This window comes from Pteropus alecto, unplaced genomic scaffold (assembly GCF_000325575.1).
Source record: "Pteropus alecto unplaced genomic scaffold, ASM32557v1 scaffold43, whole genome shotgun sequence".
Lineage (NCBI taxonomy): Eukaryota > Metazoa > Chordata > Mammalia > Chiroptera > Pteropodidae > Pteropus > Pteropus alecto.
Window position 1 is genome coordinate 1,866,262 of NW_006435764.1, and position 18,414 is coordinate 1,884,675.

Genomic DNA, 18,414 nt, shown 5'->3' on the forward strand with positions numbered 1-18,414 from the left:
CACCCACCCATCCCCCAAACCACCCAACCATCACCCATCCATCCATCCACCCATCATCCATCCATCCATCCATCCATCCATCCACCCATCATCCATCCATCCATCCATCCATCATCCATCCATCCACCCATTCATCATCCATCCATCCATCCACCCATCATCCATTCATCCACCCGCTCATCATCCATCCATCCATCCACCCATCATCCACCCATCCATCATCCATCCACTCATCCATCATCCATCCATCACCCATCCATCATCCATCCATTTGCCTATCTCCCATTTATCCACCGTTTTTCCATCCAACCTCCCTTCCCTCTCTCCTTCCTTCCCACCCCGCCTCCCCCCATGACTCTTTCTAGCCAATCAGCTGAGCAGCCTGATTTCCCTACCCCCACACCAATGCCCTGGCCCACACCTCTCAGTGGCTGAGTCCCCCTGGAATTCCACACTGAGCTCAAATGTCACTTCCCAGGGGGTTGCCACTCCTTGTCTCACACAATGCAAATTCCCCACACAACCCCGGAAGTTCCCGCAGCGCTCGCTCACGCATTCATTCATTCTGTAACTCCCATCCCCCCCCAGGATACAAGTTCTAGGAAAGGGGCACGTGTCCGTCTGTCCACTGCATCTCACAGCACGGGGAGCAGGGACATGCAGCAGGCACGAGTGGCATTGGCCCCAGGCTCCTTAGCCCCGGCAGCCCCTGGGGTGCACGCAGGCGGCGGAGCAGGTGGCGGGGCTTCCTTCTTCCTTGTCTGCGGGTCAGGGGGTCATCTTCAGGGGTGGCCAGGGGTGGCTGGGGGGCCGATTTCCTGTGTAACCCTGGTGAGGCTCATTCGGCCACCTGCCACCCCGACACCAGGCACAGTGAGGATCAGAGTGCCTGGTTCGCTGAGGACTGAGGCCCTGCCCTGTCTCTCTAGGCACTGGCAAGAGGTGAGAGGTCGGGCGCCCGGAGGTCTGCAGACCCTGCAAGCTGGGAGGCCCTGAGGCGGCACAGAGGCCCCCTGCTCCACTGGCGAAAGCCAGAGGCTGCGGCCACAGCAGAAGCCCATCCGTGCGCAGAGGGAGGGAGGATGGATGGCGAAACAGACCCCGGCTGAGCCAGCAGCAACCTGGGACTGAGGTTCGTGGGCCACCCGGGGAGTGGCACAGGGGGACAGCATAGGAGGAGTCAGCTCTGACCCCAGCTTGGGCCCTTGTCCCAGCGTGAGATGAGCAGGCTCCTCATGGGGCATCGGTGGGTGCTGGGTCCATGTGGTGCTGGCCCACAGCAGGTCAGGCTCTGCCCCCAACAGGGCCAGCCATGAGTCCCTGAGTTAGAGCACTTGTTTGGGCACCTGGTAGGTGACAAGCTCTCTGATCTGGTGCCAAGGCAGACTGGCCGACAGCAAGGCCTGGAGAGTGGTCACCAAGCCCACCAAGCCTCACCCCGGGCAGCACTCTGCCCCGCCTCCGGCCCCACGGGAGGCTGCCTTTGGAGCTGTCCCCTCCCCCACCATCCAGACGCCCACCTTCGGTCCAGAATAATGGGATCCTTGTAAAGAAAGGTCATTGTGCCTTATCAGGGCTGCACGGGCGGACACACGGCTGGTTGTCCGGGGCCAGGCCTCGCCAAGCCTCAGTCTCGTGGGGAGGGCTGAGGCCCTGTGAGGGGACCCAGCAGGATGGCGGACTCCGTGGAGGCCTGCTCTGACCACAGTCCTCCAGGTCATCTTGTAGAGGCCTGGGGACCGCGGGGCGGGGGGTGGGGGGGCGAGCACGGTGTCCAGCCCTGCCTCTAACGCCCGCGTGGCCTCCGCTAGCCTTGCATGACTCTGAGTCCCTATTTGTACGTGGGGGTTTGCTCTGGGGGTGGGGGCGAGGGCACGTCAGAGGGTGAGCCCGCGCCCGGTGCCCACAGGGACCCAGCGCCCCGCTGTGCTGGAGGGAAGCGGGCAGGGGTTTCCGGTCAGGGCACATGCAGCTCAGGCTGCCACGGCTCTGTAATTGGTGGGAGCAGAAGCAGGCACTTGCGGTCCAGCGGCCACGACCCACGTGCCCGCACCCCCACCTCTGCCTGAATCAAGCTTCTAACGGATTCAGGGAAAAACTGCTCCCAAATCACAGATAAGCTCAGGGACGAGGCAACACAAGCCCACCCGTGTTTGTACCCCGTCTTGTCCATGCAGTACCCCATGCACTGCATGGACAGTCAGCATGGGCCGGGGAAGGACGGCAGCCATCAGTTAAAGGACAGCGCCCACCAGGTCGATACCACGTATTTGCATTCTGGTACATGCTCAGGCCCCAAGGCTGGTGACCATAAGAACGAGGAAACCTCCCGGGTTGCCAGAGCCAGCCATGGAGGCCGCCTGACAGAGGCCACCTCTAGGCCGCAGCCCAGGAACAAGCAACCACCTCCCCAGAGCAGACACCAGCGCGAGGGGCCAGAAGCGTGCTGGACCGACCACGTGGGGCTCAGGTCCGGCAGCGTGAGCAGGGCCCCCCGGGAGCGGCGGCCCCTCAGAACGCCCGCTGTGCGTTTCAGCGTGCGGGGCCACCCAGTGAGTCCAGACCGGCATTTGGGACTGTCGGCCCGGGGCTTTCCCGGCCACTCTGCTGTGCCGCCGGCCCCTCAAAGCTCCTGGGCCCTTCTGGACGGTCTCCCCCAACTGCTGTGATTCTTATGACACTGGGGGGCAGGAGGGGCGCAGATCTCATCATCATCCCTTTTCAAAAACGGAGAAGCCGAGGCCCCAAGACGAGAAAAGAGCAGCCTGAGGTGTCGTAGTTCAAGCCATGCCCGGGTCCCCACTGCACTGTGGAGATGGCCGAGGGCACAGACAGGGAGGAAGGCAGGGGACAGGCTCCCAGAGGGAGGGGGCGGGAGCTGGGGCCTTCCCACAGGCATTTCCAAGACATGGCAGTGGAGTGGCTGAGCCCTGGGGAGAGGGGCAGGAAGTGGCTCGCCCTGCTCGGAGGACAGTGAGGGCCACACCTCAGTGTTCTCTTGGGCTGACTCAGCCGGGTCATGTGGCTGTGGGTTGGGGCTGGCCCCTGGCACCCGCCCACCTGGACTCCTGACTGATACCAGGCCAACAGCAAGCTCAGTGCCACGGTCAGCTGGTCTGGGCACCACCCACCAGCCACTTCCTCTGCAGCCGACCACTCCCCTCCCAGTTCTGGGGGCCCCAGCCCGGCGGCTGGGTCGGATGTGGGCTCTGCTGCGGGCTCTGCTACAGGCCTGACCCCAGCATGTCCCACCCAGACCCTACTGCCCGTCCCAACTAAAAGGAGACTTTGATTCTCAGATGCAAAGTGCAGCCTGGTGGCAGGGGTCTCAGGGGGCGTGTGACCAGGCAGCAGTGCAGGGGAGGATTATAGGGAGAGAGGGTGTCAGGACCCCAGCCAGGAGGTCGGGGACCCTGCCTCCCTCTCTGACCAGCACCTGGCCTCCACGTCCACATCTGAAACAGGACACGGATCTTGGGCTGCAGCGTGACCTCCGGCCCACTTCAGGGAGAGGTGCTCACCACTCAAGCCTTGGGGCTGGCCTCCGACACACCCAGGGGGACCCTCCCAGGGGTGCTAACAGGGCCCAGCTCTCCCACTGGGGCTCCTACCTGCATGCCCCTCCCTCTCCCCAGGGAGACAGCCCCACAGGCCACTCCCTGCCCTGGCAGTAGGTGACTGTGTTGGGGTAGGGCGTGGACCCGACCCCATCCTGCCCCCAGCACAAGGGTCCAGCTCCACCGGCCCCCTAGATCCCCTCCAGAGTGAGGATTCCAGAAAGGCTGAGCTCTCTCGTACCCAGCACTGGGGGTGGGGGCTCACCAGGGTTTTCAGGAAATGGGTTTTGGGGGTCTCATCACAACCTGAGCTGCATGGCAGGGGCGGAAGGGGGCCTGGCTTCCCTGACAGCAAAGGTGATTCTGGTACAGAGAGCCTGCTGCTCCGGGGGTCCCAGTTCCCACGGCAGCTGCGCCCTAGCACGGAGCATGCTCCGCCCTCTCAGCACCCTCCCCGGCCAGGCCAGATGCTGAGTGAGCCGGCAGGTGGATGGGAGGAAAGACACCCATTGTCCCCCTCCTGTGTGCCTGCCCCCCATCCAGGGGCTGGGGGGAGGGTTCCTAATCTGGGGAGCAACAAGGACCCCAAGCATTCGAGTGCTCCACTCTCTGCCTTCTGTCCATTTCACAGGTGTGGTAACTGAGGCCGAGGGTGACCTGGCTGGCCCAGGGCCACGGGGCCGGTTAGTGCCAGCCCCCCGACTCCCGGCTTGCTGGCACAGGCGGTCCTGGGCCCCCGCGTCACCCCACAGGGAGTGGGCAGCCCAGGTCTGCTAAGAATGTTCTGGGGACCAGGATAGAAACTGCAGAGAGAGCACGTTTACTGGGCTGTGGTCCCGAGCTTGCTGGCACAGGCGGTCCTGGGCCTCCGCGTCACCCCACAGGGAGGGGGCAGCCCAGGTCTGCGAAGAATGTTCTGGGGACTGCGAAGAATGTTCTGGGGACCAGGATAGAAACTGCAGAGAGAGCACGTTTACTGGGCTGTGGTCCCGAGGGTCCAGAAGCCCATGCCTCCTCGCCACAGCCCTGGCCTTCCCCGCCAGCCATGTACAGGAGCCCGGGATCCCTGTGGGTGGATGGGGTGCCTGTCTCACCCCCACCCCAGGTCCTGCATGCAGTAGGTCAGCCCCAGGCTATGAGAGCCAGCTGCGCTGACTCCTACAGCCAATCCATGAAGCACCTACTGTGTGCTCTCCCCTGCAGCCAATCCACCCAGCACCTACTGAGTGCTCTCCCCTGCAGCCTGGCCCTGCAGGTTCTCATTCATCAGGTGAGAGGCCGCCGTACTCTCCCGGCTGAGGCCAATGGGGTCTGGAGGCCTTAGCCACTCAATGACGGGCTGGGTGGGTAGCTGCTGGGGCGTGAGCAGGAGCCCTGCTTTCTGGGCTCTTCTGGGATAACCAGGCATGGCAGCTCCCGTGACCCCAAGTCAGGCTGTAGGTGGCTGGTCACAGACCTACCTGCCCCCCCCCCGCAACAGGGGCTTATGGGGAAACTGCTTTTGTCAGAAGTCAAGTGTCTGGTGGACGACGTGGCCCTGCCAGTCGGGGAGGCCCAGCCTGGCACTGGGCCGAGCATCCTCTCCATATCCTGCCACTGTGGGGACAGTCCGGGAAGGTGGCCTGACATCTTAGGATGTGGTGACGAAGCCCCCAGGCCCTGCTACCCCGTTTGCTTACAAGGCCCTTGAGGCCACCAGCCTGGCCCGGAACAAACCACACAGGAGGGCGCACGCCCTCCTGGCATCGGCCTGACCCCATGACACGTGGGGGCCACGCTGAGAGTCCCCAAAGACACCAAAAAGGAGACAAAATATACGGAAGAGAAACGCACACACGTTCACACGGCTGGAAGGAGGTGGAGCGGAGGGTGAACACTCTGTGGTCCGTCCACACGGGGGTTATCACTCAGCCGTCAGAGGGGAAAGGACTGAAGGCCGCCATCGACAGGAAGCGTCTAGAAGGGGGCGCACAGCGACGCCGGCACGGCGATGTCAGCGGAAGGACTTGTTTCTCAAAAAGAAAGTCACATTTCCACAATTTTTCACACTGCCCCTGATCGTAATCACGGTGCCAGTCCTCGGCATCGACTCAGACCCCGTTGCTAGGGGCCGGTCAGCACGTGTGACCCCATTTTACAGACACTGAGGCAGCCACCTGGCCCCAAGTCCTGCCGCCTGGGACTTGCCTGGTGGTGTCGCTGAGATGTGAAGGGTCGGAGGCCCCCAGGGATCCCCCAGAGCCTCAGGGCTGAGAACCCCCTTCCCCCGCCCACAGGGAGAAGGAGAGAGGGCAGGGCAGGTCCTCAGCGTTCCGAGACCTAAATTTGGTTCTGTCCCGACACAGCCGGTCACACTGTGCAATGACACGCACCCAAGGAGTGAAGCACCAAGCGGGCACCTCGTGAGCAGCAGGTGACAGCTAAAACCAACGCGGAGAGTGGCGAGAGACGCAGTGACTACTGGAGGCTGGTCCTGGGTCATGTGTCCCTTGGGGTCGGGTCCCTGTGGGGACGCCCCTGGGAACACGGCCCAGCAGTAGGCACTGCCCCTGGGGACTCACATCTCCTTAAACCACCGCTCGGTTTCCAGCGACAGGTTGTCCCAGCCCCGGGGGTTGGGTCTCAGGGGAGCTTCCCAGTGGCTCCCCAGGTGACAGATCATGACTCGTGTCCTAAGGCCACATGGCCACCGCCTCCGGCTGCCCTCTCTGACTGCAGCGGGGTGTTTGAAATGCCCCCAAGAGCAAAACCAGGGAGACAGACTTGCTGGGTGAGCTCAGCTCTCCCTTCCAGCTCCAGAGTGGGAAGCACCGTGTATCACAGGAACGGTGACTTCGTGCTGATGACGGGTGCCCGTGATCGGCTGTGCGACCCCCCTGGCCTCCTGGCTTCTGAGCCTTGGGCAGCCCGCCTGGGCCCAGGCGAACCCGGCAGAGGCCCTGGGAAGAGGGGCACTTGGCGGCAGCCTTGGGGTTGGATGCGCCTTACACTGTGCCCCCAGAGGGCCAGGCGTGGGGCCAGGCGTGGCCCTGTCTCTGTTGGCCAACCTGCCTTGACCTGGAGCCCCCTGCGCCCTGTGGGTCAGCCTGGCGGACGTGCTGCCAGCACTCAGCCCTGCGTGGGCCCCGCTGGGAAGGAGACGGAGGGAGGGTGACGGATCGTGAACGCGAATTGAAACGAACTGTGCCCACGTCCTTTAAGCCAATGATCCGACTTCTGAGAACTTCCTAAGTTTTCAGAACAAGACCCGTGGAGCCCGAGCGTGTGGGGGAGCGAGTGCTCTGCGGTGTCATCGACGGGGAGGAGACCCCCATCGACATTGGGGGGCGCGCTGACCGTGGCCACACGAAGGGCCAAGGCACTCCGCGGTGACCGTGGAAGGGGCGGGGAAGGTGCTGGGGATGAGAGCCGGCTGCCATGGGGCCGCCGCAGGGCCTTGTGGACGTGACAATGCACCCGTGTGCGTGTAGCCGGTGTGCGTGACGTGTGTGACCAGGGGCCTTCTTGGTCCCGTCTGAGCTCCAGGACGAGCGTGGGTTCCTATTTCTGTTGGAAATAGCGTGTGCCCAGCAGAGCCATCGCCAGGCTGAGTCAGTGGGGAAAAGTGAGGGGTGCTGTACCCCACAGGGATGGAAGGAGCTCTTGACTGGCCTGGGGACGTGAAACAAGGTGGTCTCCTGAGGGGCAGGTGGCTCCAGGGCGCCGGGGGAGCAGGAACTGGCCTGGGGTCCAGCTTGCCTGGGCCTCCTGCGCTCAGCCCACACTCAGCCAACAGAAGGTGCTGATGAATGTCCCCAGGGTCTGATCTACCGGGTGGGCACACACAGAGCCGGGTGACCAGACCGGCTGGCCGCAGACGTGACCTCCCTTTTACCTTCAGAGCTGCTCCTGGGGCAGGTCCAAGTGACCAAGAACAGGCCGGGGATGCAGGTGGGGGAGGGGGGAAGGCAGGCAGGGAGGGAGTAACACCTGGGGTCTCTCCTGGGCATCCAGGGTGGGGGCTCCATCCCACCAGGAGCTCCTCACCTTCACAGGAGACGTCTGGGGTGTGACCTTCCAGAACCTTCCCACTGCCTCCACTCTCGCCAGCGCTGGCATGCCAGCCACGCGTGCCGTCACCCTGTCCTGGGACCCTGCACAGACCGGGGCCTCGGGGAGCCTCCACCCTGCTGTGACGTGCGCTCTCCCCACCAGCAGTTATAAAACCGCAGGGGACGAAAGAAGGAAGAATCGGGGAGGTGAGAGGTGCACACGGGGCGTTTCCGGGGAGATGAGAGGCAGGCTGGCTTCGACGACCGCGGGACCGCGGGGCGCTGGGCCCTCTGAACGCTTTCTGCGAAGGCTCAGGGAGGATTTCACAGAAGCCTTACAGAGAGACAAGGAGTCACACATCAGAGTCGAAAAGGCAGAGCAAGGTGCCCCGAGGGCACTGGAGAGGTGGCTTTGGGGCCAGCTGGATCAGAGGCTCAGCCAGGGGAAGCCAGAGGCCCTCCCCCGACCAGAGGCTGGAGATAGAAAGCGATTCAGGCCCGGAGGTAGCTGGGAAATAGGTGGCAGGAGCTGAGTGACCACCGCAGGGGGTTCCAGTGGCCTGCCCCTCAGTGGGCTGCAGCCTCCTAAGAGCTGGACCTCTAGCCGCTGGGAACGCAGTACAGCCCGGGTCCCCACCCACTGCAGAGCTGCCTGTGGGACCCTCCAGCCCTGCATCTTAGCAACTGTTCCTTTTGGAAGCTCCGGCCTATGACACGCCTCCCCCGCTGCCCACATGTCATTCCCTGCAGCCCCATTGGTCAACAATGCCATGCTGAAGGCCCCTCGTGCTGGGAGCTCAGCTCAAGTAGGGAGCCAGGGCCCCTGGGTGCTGCCCTCGGCTCCCACATGCATGGGCGGGGGTGTGATTACCCTCCCGGAGATCACCTCATCCAAGTGTCCTACCCAGGTGGGCGGCCTGGGTGGCATGCGTGGCACCGGTGAGGCTACAGCAAGCACTGAAACCGTGCCCCCCGCCCTCGTAGACCCTCCCCACCGTCATCATCGCTGCCAACACACTGCTTCTCAGCGTGTCCCTAAGCTCGGCGCCCTTGCGGGCGCTGGGGACAGTTCATGGTCCCACATAGCAGGCACTTTTGCCCACGTCTGTAGGTGTGCATGGTGGCCTCACCTAGGCTCTGAGTCTTCCATCCTCTGACCTCCCAGGAGGCAGCCCATCTACAAGAGGTGACACAGACGCTGCCCAGCGCCGACCGGCACCGGTGGCCGCAGCCCCACGGTCCCTGCTCAGGGGTGCACCCCACCCCAGGGCAAGGGCAGCCTCTGTCCTCTCTTTCTTCCTCTTCGATCATCAAAAGCGCCCACCACCTCTTGCTGACGTGTCGATTGGCAGTCACTGCCCTGGCCAGGCGCCAGGGGACTTGAGGCGCAGCGCCAGCCTGGTCCCTGGGCACTGCCAAGTATGCCGAGCGCCAGGTGCTGGCACACGCAGTGCTGGGTCCTGGCAGAAAGAGGCTCAGACTCCAGGGCTGGGCCTTCGTGAGACGGCTCTTCCCAGAGAACGTGTTTTGTTTCCCAGGTAAACACATATGGTGCAATCGGAGCTGTTCTGTCCCCAGGTTTCCTCCTGGGGAATCAGCTGAGAGCACCAGCAGCCCAGGGAGGAATCAGAGGCCGCGGAGGGTGGGGCGATGACCTGCCTACAGGTGGGCACGTCCAAACCCGCCCCTGCAGCCAGAAGCTGGGGAGGGTGCGGCCTCACGCCCCTCCCGGCTATGCAGCTGAGCATACGGTCTGGCATAAATCAACAAAGACACCGGCCACTCCTTGGAGAACAGCCTATGACTGGGCAGATGCCAGCCTGTCCCCCAGGGAGAGTCCTCCCGGCAAGGCAGCAGCGCTGCACTGAGGCCTCGGGCGGCCCCTTTGCCAAGGTGACCTCCCAGGCTCTGGAAGGCGAGCTCTCTGCCCACTGAAGCCCCCTCTGCCTCCAGGGCCACGCTCTAAGTGTGCACTTCACCTAAGTCTCCTGACATGCGGGCAGACATCGGCTGACGCTGCGTGACGACGCAGGGTGGCATCAGTCATCACCAGTCACTCTTAAATTCCCTCTCCAGCCTCCCGATCAGGTCAGAAGAGTCGGGGTCTTTGAGGCCTCTTCACCCCATCACTGCTCATGTCCACTCACCAGAGGTGGGGCACCCTTGGGCACAAAGCCACAGCGACCGAGGAGCTCAGCGAGGCCGGTGTCCCGTTGCTACAAGGTAGCCAGTGTTCTGCTGGCTATGCAAACTTTGTTACCAGCTATGCGCCACGAGAGGCGATGATTTCCTAACTGTAGCGATGAGTAAAGGTTCTCTTAGAAATAAACTTACCTCAGTAAACACAAGCTAGTGGGCTTAAGGAGACATGTTTTAAATAACGGACTAGGTGGTGCTGGACTTGGCGAAACCGCAAAGCAGTCTGCAAACTCTGGAAGCTGCTCTGAACAGGCCAGGAGCTGCCCAGAGGGAGGTCAGCCTTCAGCCCCGAGCGGGGACCAGGCCTTGGTTGTCACAAGTTCCCTTCCCAAGAGTCCCACCCAGAGCGGCTTCTTTTATTATAAAATAAAATGTAAATGCAGAAAACCACACATCCGTCTAGCTCATGAGCTTTCGCAGACGAACACTCCATGACCATCATCTGCCCACCACCCCGGAAGCCTGTCAAGCCCTGCCTGCCCTGCGGGATGAAGTCTCGACTCTCCCCACCTCTGTGGTCTCGCCATCCATGCTGTACCCGCGGGGTCCTGCCTGACCCCCTCCCCGCCTCGAAAATACTTGCCTCTAAGTGCATCTCCCCCGCTTCCTTTCCTTACAACCCATCTGGAGCACCAGCATCTGACCTGCGAGGGGCTTTGGGACTGGCCGGGGCTTTGCCACTTGTGGGCAAAGCTCGGTTCGTCTCTGACCCTGGTTTCACACCTGAAAACGGCACTGCCAGGTGCCTCTCGGCCTGTCCTGAGCCCGTGCAGAGCAGACACCTGTGCACCTGAAGGCCTGGGCTCCGGTGGGGCCTCGATGCCCAGTGGCGATCGCTAATAAACGTGAGGGTCCCGAGTGGATTCTGCAGGGGGACACACGACGCGGCCATGGACACAGGAGGAACAACGCTCTGCGTGGTCGAGTCAGGCCTCGCAGGATCTCCGTGAGCGGTCATGCCTCGGGCCCACCTTCAGCATGTGCTCTCGGCTTGCCCACATTTCCAACCATCTTACTCAGCGGGCTTCCGAGACAAGAGCGGCCAAGAAGCAGAAATGTTTTTAAGAAAGTAGATAACTGACAACCCGTCCAACAGGTTTAAGAAAAGGCATCTGGGGCCGTTTAGTACAGGGACAAACAGTCCTGCGGTGCTCCGGGTGTCATGACGGCGTCATTGGGTGGGAGACCACAGGCTGAGCTGGTTTTGGTCCAGCCCCGTCATGTACTGGGTGACTCCGGGCAGCTGTCTTCACCTCGCTGAGCCTTGGGGTGCCCATCTGTACAATGGGGCGATGGCAGAACTAACTGCATAGGGCTGCTTTAAGGATCGAAGGAGATAGGTCGTTTTAAAAAGCCCTTAATAAAGTGTTATGAAAAATAATCATAATGCCCCAAGTCACCAGGAAAAGGGTTGAATGATTTCCCGTTTCTGCTCCGAGGTTGCAAGGCAGCGTGTGTGAATCGCATCCTGCAGAGTTCCGCTGAAGGCGGCAACGTTCTCTGAGGTCTGGAGCTTAGCGGGGGAAGTTACCCATGCCAGGGACAGTCCCCGCGGCCTGAAGGAGCGGTCCCCAAGGACCACGCCTTCCACTGGGCTACTCCCACTCCGGCAGGCTGGCCGGGGCCAGGCCGGTGGCTTCAGACTCCAGGCTCAGGCCGGCGAGCAATGGATGGCCACGTCGGGAAAACAGGCCGGCCGGAGATAAACAGTGTGTTCCTTGTGCTTACGAGATTTAAAAATAAACTGAAAAGCAGACACAGTTTAAAAATAATGAACAGGGCGGAGGACAGTCATTTGCCTGTGTCTTCAGCCCGTCATCTGCTAAACCGCAGTTTAAAAACTGGCCGCCTGGCCGGCTGCAGCACTGGTGGACAGCAGCGCAGGCTGGCAGGTCCCCAGCAGGGTCGGTGGTGGCCCCAAGGGGGGATCCACCGAGGGACCCACTTGGCTGCACCAGGTGTGAGGGACAGAGGTCTACTTTGCATAGAAGGAGGCTTTTCCCGCCTCTTTGCTGCATTTGGCATTGTCGGGCGTGTTCTGTGCAGGAACCCGCCATAGGGACGGCCTGCCGGGCATCCCTGGGCTCCCCCTCTTCCTGCAGTGCACCCCACACCGCCTGGCCAAGGCGGCCCACAGAGGGCACCTGTCGCCTCCAGTAACTGGGAGGGGTGGGGGGAGGCACCCCTGGGGAAGGCCCCGCCGGCATTTCGCAGTGCAGGGCAGGAGGGCGGGCTCAGCTGGCGCTCGGGACTCGGCGCCCAGCTGCTGGCACAGACAGGCCTGTCTGCGAGCTCGAGAGCGAAGGGCCTCGTCTCTCCCGAAGGAAAGGCCACGTTTGGTTTCTCAAGGGCCACTGCAAAGAGGATGTTTGCTGGACAGGACCAGAGGGCAAATGGGTCCAGGCCCGGGGTGCTGGACCGAGAGACAGCAGCCCTGTGGGCACGGGGCCGGGGGGACGGCCACTGAGCAGCAGGGCCTGATGGCCGAAGGAAGACCTGCCCGGTCGGAGCTCAGACCTGCTCAGCCCGGTGGTACGTGTGTGAGCGGAGTCGGGTGTGGCTTTTGGCTCCGTCCCAGGTCCTGACACAGGAAACACGGGCTGTGCCAGGGCAGCAAGCAGAATAAAACAGTCAGGGGTCCAGGAAGTGAGACCCGAAGGCATTTCCACACATCGTGACTCGAAAGCCTCTGGCCACATCCAAGTCCTACTTCTTGCAAATGTCTGGACCTCACAGAAATAAAGACAGAACTGCAGCCTGGGAATCCACTGGCGAGGCTTCCTGCAGGGCGGAAGGCCCATGGTTAGTCTGGCCACTCCCTTAGCCACTGTGATGGGGGGCTATGTCTCCCCACGTTCCTGTACCAAAGTCCTAACTCTCAGGACCTCAGAATGTCACTATATTTGGAGATGGGGTCTTTAAAGAGATAACTAAGGTAAAACGGGGTCACTGGGGTGGGCCCTAATCCCATGGGACTGGTGTCCTCATAAGAAGAGATCTGGACACAGAGACGCATAGAGGGACGACCAGAGGGGACACAGGGAGGAGGAGGCCGTCTACACCACAGGGAGAGAGGCCTCGGGAGGAACCGCCCGCCCACACCTGCATCTCAGCCTCCAGCCTCCAGGCTGTAAGACAATAAACAGCTGTGGTTTAAGCCCCCAGGCTGTGGGACTGTCACAGCGGTTGACTGTCCACACAAGCAGGCCTCCCGAGAGGGACTGGTCAGCACCAAGCACCCTTGAGAAAGGGGAACACCTCCCTGGTCACACTCAGAGGAGTAGGGGATCTGAGGTTCCTCTCCCAGGACTGACGGCCAGCACAGGGGCTCAGCCCTGCCTGGGCCACTTCCTAGCTAGGTGACGGCAAGGTTGATGCTCCGGGGTGGCCCAGAGCATCATAGATGGCGCTTTGCACGTAGGGCCTGGGGACCAGATAACCAAGGAGCAGCCTCCACCAACAGCTCTGCTTCTACGTAACCACAAGTGGAAATACCCGCGTCCGGGACTTGCCTGCCACGGGCCCCCTGCGCCATCGTTGGCACGGTGGCAGCGAGTGTTTTCACCCTGGGCGCTCTAACCACCAGCTCTGAGCGGAGCCTGCAGAAGCGTCGGCCGCCCCCCGCCCTGGACCCTTCCCACCCAGGTTCGGCATTTTTTTTTTTTTTAGCTTGACGGAGCCACAGTTGACAGATGAAATTGTAAGATATTTAAAGTGCGTGCAAGGTGATGACTCGACGTAAATTTACCTGTGAACCGATTCCCCCCGCGGAGGGAAGGAACGTCCCTCCCTCACCGTACCGATTTCTGTCCCCCCCCCGGGAGAGAACATCATTTTGGTCCCACTCTCTGAGCACGTTCCAGTTACACGATACCGTGCTGCCGGCTGAGGTCCCCGCGGCACAGACTTTTTTTTTGTTTTTCATGAACACAACGTGCTGGTCACCGAGACCGTCGGGGGAACCTGGCTAACACCTCTGTGTCATGAGCACCATCGATGGACACGGCGAACGTGCTTGACAGGGCGAGGGACGTAAATCGCGATTATTCATCTAAAGCGAGGGAAGGGAACGAGGAAGAGTCGCTCCCCGCCCAGCTCAGGAGCTGCAAGTCTTTCCGCACGAGCAGGGACACGAAGGGACACGAAGGGACGAAGGGACGGGACATCTGCAGTCCCGTCACATCTGTAAGGAAGCCAAGGGCGCCTGCATTCGTTTGTGGCTTCATCCATATATAGTCAAAGCACAAAAACGCGCCTGGGAACGCTGGCTGGGAAGTCCTCTGGGAGGGAGGTGGGAAGGAGGAGCAGGGGGCGGGGGCGGGGTGGGCTGGGGGGCTGGGGGGCCTGAGGGGCGAGCGCCACCCTGGAGCCACCGGCTCTCAGATCCGAGGCAAAAACAGCCAGATATGATGACCTTGGCTCTATTCTTCGGTGTGGTTCCTGTGTTTACATCTTCCACAGTCATCAATCATTAATCAAGCTTTCAATTAGCGATACAGAGATGGTCCCTCCCTGCTCCAAGGGCTGAGCACACCATGGGGAGCCTGAGCCTGAACTTGACAGCAGAAGGTCAGACGCAGCACTCACTCTGGGCCGGCTCTGCGAGGCCCCGTTGCCCAGATGTTCGGATGAGAACACCGAAGTCTGGCGCTTAAGGGACTTGCCGAGGGCCCCTCGGCTAGTGCAGTGTCTGAACTGGGGTCCACGTTCCAGCCGCCACCTCTGAGCGTCCACGTGGTCAGAGGTCACCCACAGGGAGTGAGGAGCGTTTCACAGGGGCCCTGTTTACAGACCGGGGCGCCAGGAGCCAGTCCCTGCCTGCCATAAACAAAACACCGAAGCCAAACCAACAGCCATGGCTGCTCCCGGATCAGGAGCTGGGCCAGCCATGGGAGACCGACCCATAAGAAGAAGGCACGGGGCTGGGAGGGGTGGGGTGAGGTCACCCTGAAGAGACAGGCTCCGCAGAGCAGGTGGGGGCCAGGGGCAAGCTCCCCAAACGCCTGGGGCTCCATGCATGCCCGCTGAGTGCCATCCCGTGTGGGTGCCAGCTCAGCGCACCACACAGACCTGAAGCAGAGAGGCGCAAGCCGGACAGACAGCCGAGGGGCTCCTGCCCTTGCCACCCCAGGCTCAGAGTGAGCAGAGGGCGGGGCCCTCCCCAGGGCTGAGCACCCCCAGGTGAAGAAAGAACCAGCCCAGCCTGCCCCGCTGCCGGCAGCTGGAAGCCTCTCCTGCAGGACGGGCTGTGAGAGGGTCCAGCAGCTGCCGGCCTCAGGTCTGGCACACGTGCCCTTTGCTTGAGGCCCTGGAGCATGGCCACCTCTGTCCCTTGCATGAGCCTGGGGTAGAGACCCAGCAGGGCTGGGCTGCAGTGGTGACAGCTCCCCTCAACGTGGGCTGCTCTCCCCTTCCGCTGGAGGACAAGGGGCCACAAGGCGCCCTGCGGTCCCATGAGGTGCTTGTGCTGGGCTGGTGCAGGTGGGTGGCCTGCTCTTCGGTGTGGGAAGTCCTCTCCCTGTCCTGCTCGGGGATCACAGGAAGGCAGGGGGACAGAAAGCGGCTGTCCTCTCCAGCAGCGGGCTGGACTTGCCACCGGGCACCAGGCAAGCAGAGGAGGCAGATTTCCACTCAGTCTCGGGACTTTGTTCAAACTCTTTAAAATCAGCAGAAACTTTTTTCCGTATAAAACTTGACGTGTATCTTGAGGGCTGGGACATGGCCTCTGGAGGGAGGACCCTGGCCTCGGGTGATGCTGCCCTCTGCCTGTCCTGCTTCTCTCCAGGGCCCTGCCTGGGCCTGGGGGACAGGATGTGGAACACAGGGTGTCAGGGATCTGGGAGCCATAGGGAAGCCTTATGCATGGGGAAACTGAGGCCCGGTGAGGGCAGCATGATGACCCTGCCATTCTTGGGCCCCGGTTCCTCCCCTCTCAGTGAGAGTCTCCCCCGGGGTGCCCTCGACCTTCAGCTCGTGTTGCGGGGCAGGGCAGGAGGGCTCAGGTGAGAGTCTGCACGTGCTCGGAGGCCAGAGAATGGAACTCAGGGACGGAGGTCTGCTGGGTCTTCCTGTGGGTGAGTCTAAAGGTCAGCAGAGGGTTGGGTAGGGCTCTCAGTCCTTTGGGAGTGGCTTCACTACACCCGTGACTTATGTTTTGAAGTTTAATGCAAAGTCCCAACTCCTGCTCCCTCCCCAGCACCCCTAAGGCCCTGCCATGTGCCTGGCCTTGGGCCAACAAGGAGGTCTGGCTCCTAAGCCACAAGGACCTACACCAGAGTCACCGACACATAGCTGATGCTCACCCAATGCATACGTGAGACCAGCTGGTGACTTATGGGACCGCTGTGGCCTGGTCTACAGACAGGGAAATGGAGGTTCAGGAGGTAAAAAAAAAAAAACCACTAGCCCCCAGGCCCGGGTTAAAATCCCCCGAGACATCTTCCTGGGCCAGGCCTCCAGATCCACTGTGCTCTATGACACCGACCCCTCGGACCCTGGGCCCAGCCTCAGTCCTGTCCGCCAACCCCAGGTCTGCACTGGGGGCCCGGCTCAGCCCAGGCCCAGCTGGCAGGGGTCTGGAGCTCCCCTCAGGAGCAGCGCTGTGCAGGAGAGCCTGTCCTGTCACTCTGGGGGACAGCCGAGTGCCAACCCAGAGACCTCAGGGAGGGCTGCATTCAGGGGCCCGCTGCAGAGATGCGGAAGCAGGCCTCCTGAGCCGGCAAGGACTCTGTCCACGACCCTTCCTGGCCACTGCCCCTCCAGCCACATTCCCAGCACCCTGCCCCTCATGACAGGTGGCCATGCTGCCTTTTAGGCTCCAACTGAGAGAGATGGGGGCCCTGTCAGCCCCTGTCTCGCAGAGTTGGGACGAGGAGCCCATAACCCCATGGCAGGACCAGGTTGGCAAGGGTCCCCAGACCCCTGGGTGTCAAAACAGGTGGTAAATGAGAAGAACACGATGCCCTGATCCAGTGAGGTCAGAACCCTGCTCCCTCTCTTCTGCAGAAGCATAGGGACCAACATCCCACAGACACAGCAACACACAAACCCAGAGGGCTGTCCCCTGGGCCCCCACCAGGGACGTCCAGCCGGTTCCCCTGGTGATGGTTCAAGGCCTGAGTCTGCGACCTCGCTCCGCTCTGGGCGCATCCTGCCGGATCTGCCCGCCTCCTGAACCGGGGCAGGGTGGGGAGCCCGCCGTCCTGTCCCGGCCGCTCAGGTGCCCTCTGGTCACTCCCCGGCCCCCCTCTTCTGGCTTCCTGGGGAAGCGCCCTCCCACGAGGAGGACAGGCAGAACGCAAAGCCTCCAGAAGCCGTGGCGCAGCGGCGTGCGACCGAGACCCCGGCCCTTTAACTGACTCTCCCGCCGCATTCCTCCCAATAGACCCGCATACAAATCCCGCCGCCGCACCGCGGTGAGCCGGCCGCGCAGCCGCGGGGTCCTTAATGGACCTTTTGCCGTAGTCACCCCAATAGGTGGGCATGACAGTCTGCGCCGCCGCAGCACAACCACGAGCGCTCCCCCACCTCCCCCTCCGTCCCTTCCCCTACCGCAAAGCCCTGGCCCTTAAAGCGACCTCCTCCGCGCCGTATTCACCCTATTAGGCGGGCACAGCGATGCCGCCGCCGCGCTCCCTTCCCCGCGTGGAAGCTTCTGAGAACCGGCTCGTGGCTGTTGGCCCAGCCAGAGAGCGAAGGGACAGAGGCACCGCCCCTGCCGCTGGCGGCAGGGTACCTGGAAGCCTTGCTCCCTCCTGGCTCTGGGCCCCGCCATCTCATCCTGCCAGCCAACCCCAACCTCTGTCTTCCTGGGCACTTGCCTGTCTGTGACAGCAGAGCTTGGCCTACACCTGGCTTCCAATTTCCCCCGGCCTTGGACAAGGGAATGTGATTCCCAACTGGTCACAAGCGGAGGCCTGGGGGACAGGGTGTCCCCAAGTCCCCTCCCCATATCTGCAGTAAGTGCACTCCTTTGGGGTCAGTGTACCCTAACTACCCCAGCCCTTCGGGCCCGGGGTCAGTGGGGCCGCCACCGGATAAAATGTCGCCACTCCTCCAGTACCTGCAGCTGCTGGGTCTGTTTCTGACTCAGGGGAGGGTGGCCGCAGGTCCCCACATAGGATGGGAGCAGTCTCCTGCCTGCCCCTGGAGACTCGGGGTGGAGATGCAGGAGGGGCCTCTGCTCCCCAGCCGGACTTCCCCGGCAGAGACCATTCAAGGGCTTCGCAGAGCATCTGCTGTGTGCCAGGCCCCTCGACGGAGCCTGAGCAGACTTAGGCAACAGGTTACTGATGCCCGCAGGTGCCGACAGACAGCCGCCCTGGGCCTGGCTCTGGTCCAGCTGCTCTCCATCTTTACTCATTCAGTCACAGATGGAGATGATTTCACAGACAGATCAAGGCTGCTCAGAAAACAACACACGGCTCCCTCAGAATGGGCGCTTTCGTGGGGCACAGTCTCTCTGAGAAGTGACATCTGACTCGAGATCTGAGTTAGCCCCCCGGGCAGAGGGCACATGAATGCAAAGGCCCTGGGGTTAAAAAACCAAAAAAACAAAAACGGGCCTGGGGCTGGGTGCTCATTAGTGTGGACGAGGAGGTGGGGATGGGCACCCAGGCCTTGTGAGG

The 18,414-nt window shown here is 62.1% G+C and overlaps 1 protein-coding gene across 1 annotated transcript in view; it reads right to left on the bottom strand.

The window, feature by feature from the left end:
- The window catches only part of OSBPL5 (oxysterol binding protein like 5), a 42,272-nt gene extending 27,686 nt beyond the window's left edge, over positions 1-14,586 (bottom strand). The window contains exons 1-3 of the mRNA XM_006910988.3: positions 14,581-14,586; positions 9,503-9,510; positions 8,553-8,557 (exon numbers count right to left, since the gene is read on the bottom strand). The gene's annotated coding sequence lies outside the window, so the exon portion shown is untranslated. The remainder of the gene's footprint in view (positions 1-8,552; positions 8,558-9,502; positions 9,511-14,580) is intronic.
- Positions 14,587-18,414: the final 3,828 nt, after the last annotated feature.